This window comes from Pangasianodon hypophthalmus, chromosome 3 (assembly GCF_027358585.1).
Source record: "Pangasianodon hypophthalmus isolate fPanHyp1 chromosome 3, fPanHyp1.pri, whole genome shotgun sequence".
Classification (NCBI taxonomy): Eukaryota; Metazoa; Chordata; class Actinopteri; order Siluriformes; family Pangasiidae; genus Pangasianodon; species Pangasianodon hypophthalmus.
In genome coordinates this window covers 29,498,942-29,506,073 of record NC_069712.1, presented here as the reverse complement: position 1 = coordinate 29,506,073, position 7,132 = coordinate 29,498,942, and the positions used below count along the sequence as shown (strand labels likewise).

The 7,132-nt window shown below is 36.8% G+C and overlaps 1 non-coding gene across 1 annotated transcript; it reads right to left on the bottom strand.

Annotated features, from left to right (window-relative positions):
- Positions 1-6,744: 6,744 nt before the first annotated feature.
- Positions 6,745-6,817, bottom strand: trnav-aac (transfer RNA valine (anticodon AAC)). The gene has a single exon. It is a non-coding gene; the product is annotated as a tRNA-Val (tRNA).
- Positions 6,818-7,132: the final 315 nt, after the last annotated feature.

Here is a 7,132-nt window from a genome sequence, read left to right as displayed (position 1 = left end):
CTTTTTTCGCAAAAAAAAAAAAAAATCCTTGGGTGGAAACATAGCTATTGATAAGAGACCGCACCAAAAACATCACTGACCAATGTTTACCGATATAGCTGATGGAAACGCAAATTACGGATAAAATTTCAACATAATTTTTTTTCATTTAACTGTAGCACATTAACACAGCAGTGACACCGACATGGTTTAAAACACTGTATTCATTCTGGCCACTTTATTAGATACATGTACATTAGTAGTTTACCTAACTAGACATTTTATAACACAGCGAAATCTTGAATCTGGTTGGTCAGAAGATGTTGATTAGTTTTCTATAACAGCAGCTCTTACTCTAGTTCTGGCTGCAAGGTAATTCAAAGGTTTATATTAATGTACTTGTTCTGATACACTACAATTTCTATTGTAATAGGAAGTTAATGGTGGAGGCTCTACATAATCTAAGGTTAATAATAAACAGATTTTTAAAAATGTGCTGTTATTTAACAAAGAAAGACATATAATTGTTGATGCAGTGAAGTTTCCTGTAAGGAGATGTTTATTTAACATTTTTGGAAGGAGTCTCCAGTAAGAGAAGATGAGAAAGTCTTCAAGATGGAGGGCTTTGCACTCTCTGGTTTCTTGGTAACATGACAAGCTGCATTTTTTTTTTGTCTTATTCATTTCAAGACATAAAAAAGAGAGGCTGGTGAGGGAGTGACTACTTATAGCTGCTTTGTCCTAAGTAATAATAGGACTATAGACGTAACTATAAACAGATAAAAATTCTATGGAGTATGTCAGGCTGCATCATACTACCCTATTATTAATTATTTTCCTATAACACCACACCCCAAGTGTTTTATTCCTTTCTTAACAAATTGTGTTTTAAATGTTGACTGCTGTGCCAAGAATGATCCATCCATCCAAATAACATCTGGTCAGAAGTAGTCCATTGGTGGATGGGGTTGAAAGGGTGGCTAACACATTGTGCACAGCAACAGATGGGCTAGTGGTAGGTAGGTTTATAAAATGGTTAATGAATGTACATTCAAGCTAGATGTACCTGATAAAGTGCCCACTGCGTGTATGCGTACAAATAAAGCGAATCATTTTCAGTGCGTCACTTTTCTTTGCATTGGGTGCCTAGTCCAGCCTCAAGCCTGGAAGCCTCCTGAGACTGCACTAAGCAACTTCAAAGACATATTTCCCCCTCATGCAATACACGTATACATGCATAGCTATAACCTCAATTAATTAAGGAATTAATTAGACACTGAGTTCACATATAAGAGCATCCCAGATTTTTTAAGGAGTTTTGTTATAGGTTTCCTCTCACCTACAAGACAGGTGTAAAAAAAGAAAAAAAGAAAGAAATAGCAGCATGTTCTCAAAGGAGATTTGATTAATTTAGAGTGCATGAAGGCCTCTCAGAAGCAGTGCAATAAAAAAGACATATAGAGGTTGAAAAAAAAGTCTGGTACACAACATTATATGAAAAACAGGTTGATTTATCCATGAAACAGTGCTGCGTTGAGAAAATGCTCCTAAATCAGTCCAATTTATTCTGACTAAGGATGTAAATTAGGTTTGCAGCAAATTCAACATATGAAAAGAATAAAATCCTCATCTTCAAAGTGAATAATAACGCTCTTAGAAATAAAGTGTTAAATAAAGTATTGCTGTCTGGAATCTTCCTTAAAATGAAACCCTCTTTGACATAGAACTCATACACATTTCTTCAGAGGCACAAACATAAGAATCAGGGAATTTTAAATCAATATTATTATATTTATTATTGATTTCCTATAGTTATTAGCCTGTTTGACTGGTCACTTGAACTGAATGGATTTAATCCAAACCTCAGTGACTCAAAAACATGTCGACCTACAAATAATGTCAACTGGGACTTAATGTGTTCTGTCAATGTTACGATCAGGAATGAAAAGCTCCATGGCTCTAATAAATAGCCAGAATATTTTCGCACAAATTTAAACAATGAATGCCTAATATTCAAAGAGTTGGATTATGTTCAGAAAACAGATCTGTACTAATAAAAAAAAACATTAAAGGAGCTGAAATAAAACAGAATTGAAGTGAATTTAGGTCTACACTAGATCTTATGGAAAATAATAGGCAGTAGTGTGTGTGAATCCAGCGTTTGAGTCGGAAATACACCAGACTACCCCGGCATGATAAGAATCAGGACACACTTCATAAAGAAGCAGGCCACCTGAGTCGACCTCACAAGCTGCTTGTTTTGCACTCAAAGTTGTCCATATGGAGGTAATTTTGTGCACATTAGATAAGATCGCCAGTTCTGTAAGCAAATTATTCAGTAAGAAAATAAAAAAATAAACCAAACCAAAATTCTAAAAATGAACGAAATTTATGTTATTTCTTTTTTCTTTTTCTTTTTTTTTTTTTTTACCAGTTTTTTACTTGCATTTTCTCCTCATTTCTCTAGAAAGAAACAAATTTTAACAAAACGCATGGGAGAATCAGCAGAAGTTTTATTTCATTTTTTCAATTTTAACATTTTCACAGACTCTAAAGGATAATCATCCTAATTCCTTTGACCTTGTTTGCATTAATTTTCTAAATCTGAAATAAAATCTGACAGTTATGGGTGGGTGAAGGGAAAATGTAAGAAATGATCAAATGGCAGCAGAAAAGAAGAATCAATGTTCAGTTTTGTCTTTTAATGTAGGTTTAAGGTTCTTTATTTGTCACATACACATTACATATGTGTGATGTAATGTAGAAAAAATGTTTTTTCTTAGTTCCTCATCCCACAGTGCAACAACGAACAAGCACTAACATAGGCAGCCTTCCTTATGGCGCCATCTTCAACATGTATAACTGCAGCTTTTTTTTCCTTTTTTTTTTTTTAACCAACTCTGGCATGAATGTTGATTTTACTTATCACATTTAACACAAGTTCTTTCAATGCGACTGAAACTCTGTCATGTAGCTTGTGATCCCTCAATCTGCTGATCAAAGCTTCGCTAAAGTACCACAAACTACAGAAGGCTGGTGCACTCAGCTCTATTAGAACCGAGCGTCTTTTTTCCGGTTCACTTCGCAAATTCCACTGAGGATAAAATCAAGCCTGTGCGAAAGAGTGTGACACTGTTCCCATGTACCTGAATTTGAATGCAAGTGAAATTAGAGCCAGTAACTGGGGTACAGAAGGGAATTCTCCTCCTGTCTGATGCTAAGAAAGAGAAGAAGAAGGTGTATAGAGTTAGGAAGCAGTGAAATGGAAGGGTTGGGTGTACCCCAGAAGCTAGTGTTGGATTAAGGGATAGTGTAGGCTAAACAGCTTGCTAGCTAATCATGAAGGATTGTGAAGTATTTTTCAATTTTGCTTAATAAATATGCAAGCAGGCACAAGCTCGGAGAAGAGGAATATTTTTTTTTTTTTTAATTGAAGCTTCATATGCATACACAGGTGTTCCTCCACTTCCTCCACTACCCACATGCCAAAGATCGTTTTCTCAAAACATCTTACCTAGCTAGGCTTCTAACTCAAGCTCAGCACAAAGATAAACATGTCCCTTAGATCCTGGCAAACACGTTCCTGTACATAATATATGTCCGCTGAGGGGGTTTAGTTAGTTGGGCACAGTGGCTTCGTGGTTAGCCTCCACCCTGTGTGCGCGGAGTTTGCATGCTCTCCCAGTGCTTCAGGGGTTTCCTCCAGGTGCTCCAGTTTCCTCCCCAGTCTAAAGACATGCGTTGTGGGCTGATTGGCATTTCCAAATTGTCCGTAGTGTGTGAATGCGTGTGTGAGTGTGTGCGACTGTGCCTGCGATGAGTTGGGACCCCGTCCAGGGTTTTCCCCACCTTGTGCCCCGAGTCCCCTGGGATAGGCTCCAGGTTGCCCCACGACCTTGTGTAGGATAACCAGTACAGAGGATGGACGGATGGATTAAAATCCATACTACACTGAAGATTATTCTTCAGATCATCTTACTGGAGGTTAGCAAGTGAGATAACAAATACATAACCAGTAATCTCAGCTAAGCCTGACAGAGGTCATGGGAATGAACATGAAGAAATGTAGCAGATCATGTACTTAACTTTCTGTATTTAACTTAAAAAAAATAAAAGAATGAGAAGAATAAAAGTGCAAATACTCATTTAAATCAATCCTAAAAGTTAAAAGTTGAAGTGTCAACTCAACTTCATTCAAGTTAAAGTAGAACATGATAAACTCTTAAATTGACTTTAAGTATGAAAGTAGAAGAAGGATTCACAACAGAAAACAGAAAGTCCCTTTCACCAAGGAATGTAGGAAAACATTAGCTAATGCTAACTAGAAACAGGTTTATTCACAGTCTCTCAAATGTTAGCTAGCATGATAACCACTCTGACCATACAAACTAGCTGAATGCTAATTGCTAGCTGTCACATCTGTTGATACAAATTTAGATAAGTAAAATCTTATAGTTAGCTAAGTTATGCTACAAAAATGGAGCTACTTTAGAGCTATCCTTCACAGAAATTAAGCTAACTACAAGCTACATGACAGGAGTAGCCTAACTACACTCAAGCTAACTTTATGATTAAAGTCACTTTTTCTGCAAATTATAAATAGTAAGCAAAGGAGAATACTGAATAATTTATTCTCATTTTTTGACCACAATAATCATGTAAAAAAAAAAAAAAAAAAAAAAAAGCAAAGTTACGGGTCTGCGCTAGCCAGCTGCCTCCACAAAAAAAGGCTCCACAGCACTAGCAAAACACACTACCTCAACTTTACATAACAAATGTGTGTGTCCATGTGGGAGATTAAAACCAAACAGCAGTACTGTAGTGTGTTTTAACCTGTCTAAATGCTCTGCATGCTGTTCAAGCTATAAGTGGAGTCTCTCATTCATTTGCATTCGTTTCACATAATCTAATAAACACCTTTTTTCCCCTCAGTGTAAGACAGCGCTAACACATTACGCTAGCAGTCGTTACCTTCAGTTCAGTTGTGCCCCAAACTACCAACAAGAGATACGTGCTGGTGGATACAACTTGTTGGATGATAAAAATAAAGTGTGAAGAAATTGAAATGATATTGTTTATCAATGCTACTCCATTACTTTGTCAATAAGCAAGGAATTATGCTGCTTTTGACTTACCTTGTAAGTGGGAATTTGGACCTTGACCTCCATGCATTCAAGCTACAAAACAACAAAAAAAAAAACATGGATGCCTCCATGTTCATCTTCTGTTAGCAAGAAGCTAGCCAGCTAATTGTGATGAGTGATATCTATGTTCCTCCTCAAACCAGCGATCTGTGTAATCAGTGTTATAGATTTAACAAGCGAATATGTCAGTGTGTTGATTGATCTAAAGCTAATACTTGTATAAACAGCGTAACTCATTTAAAGGTAAGAAGTGCTACTTTGTTTACTGCTGATGCTGTGAGCAGCCATGTTGATTTGTTGTCACTTGCTGAACTCTGAGTTGAGAAGACCATTTTGAGTTCCTGACTAGGAATGATCAATTTCCTTTTCTTCTTTGCTTTCTCTTGGTCGGGGATTGGGAATTACAGGTTACAATCTGTAGTCTAATGCAGCAAAACACCTGAAGGGACATGCTGTTAAATTAATCAACGGAAATTAATCAACGATGTGTTGGTGAGATGCGGCCACATGCAAAGCAGAGTTACTGTTACCACCGGAAGTCTTTTTTTACCTTCCTAAAAACAGCATGTTTCATTTTTTAATGAACAACACAGCATCCTTTTTATCTCATTATAGTTACATTTAATGCTGTGGCACATCTGCAAGACAAGTGAGTGCCATGTTATCTCTTATGTTACAGCCGCTACAAACGGTCTGTCTTTTTTCTCTTTCTTGAAGTTAGTACCACACACACACACACACACACACACACACAGACAGACAGCTGAAAAACCAGTAAGGTGCAAAATCCTCTATCCTGAAGACTTCCCCCTGGTGGAAAACTTACTGACACTGGAGACTCCTTCCATAAACGTTAAATAAACATCTCTTGCAGAAACAATGACATGTTTTTCTTTGTTAAATAACAACTCATTTTTTAAAATCTTTTTATTATTAGCTTTAGAGTATGTCCACAGTACATGTATGTCCCTGTAAATAAGCTGTTGCTATAGAAACAAGCGGATTAATACAGACCTGTGATTTGAATTACAGCTGGAACTACTGTCAGAGCTGCTGTTATAGAAAATTCAGATTGAGTATTCAGCGGTGTTGTGGCATAAAAACAAATAAATGATCCAGGGTAGTTTGATCATGTTTGGTCAAACTTATGAACCTCTGAAATCTGAAACTGTGAGACCCTCATCGACTCGGATTGATTTGGAAAGTGTGGAGAAAATCCCAGCTGCAGGTTTGTGCGCCATCTAGTGGATTTACGATGAAAAAATAAAAATAAAAACAGTTTTGCTAGAACCGGGTACAACCTGACATTCTGCCTTGGTTCAGACTTGTTCAGGAGAGACAGATAAGCTGTTCACCCGGAATCTTTCCATATACTGTTTGTAATGTTTGGAAGCACTAAATGATGAACTCTGGTGTGATTTTGAACTGTTGTTTATACTAAACATGGCAATACAACCTCGATTATTCTAAATACAGCTTCAAATTCAACAGCCCTGAACGGTGATTACATTTCCGACCTGTCCTTACACAGTTCGTACATACATCCCTGACCGATCTTTTTTTTTTTTTTAAATCATCTGTATGAATATATAATGTGTATTAAAAATTGAAAAGCTAAACATGTTTCCGCCCGGTTTCGAACCGGGGACCTTTCGCGTGTTAGGCGAACGTGATAACCACTACACTACGGAAACCTATAGACAAATGCCTTCCAATACAGTACTCAAATGTATCTAATCTAGAACTAGTTTCTTCTTCCAAAACATAAATTAATTATTGCTTAATGCATAATTTTTTTTTTTTTTTTTTTAAGTTTAAAAGCTTAAAACACTTTCTCTCAGGAGTAGCAGTAGCACCCTTTAGGATTCTTTTCAAAGATTCGACTCGTTTGAATCACGGGAATGATTCACTCCTTCTGAATCGTCAGACAGGTTTAAAACAAAACACGTCCTCTAGATTGTCACTGCATCATCAGGGTAAAGTTTCAAAATCCTAAACGAGCTTTTGAC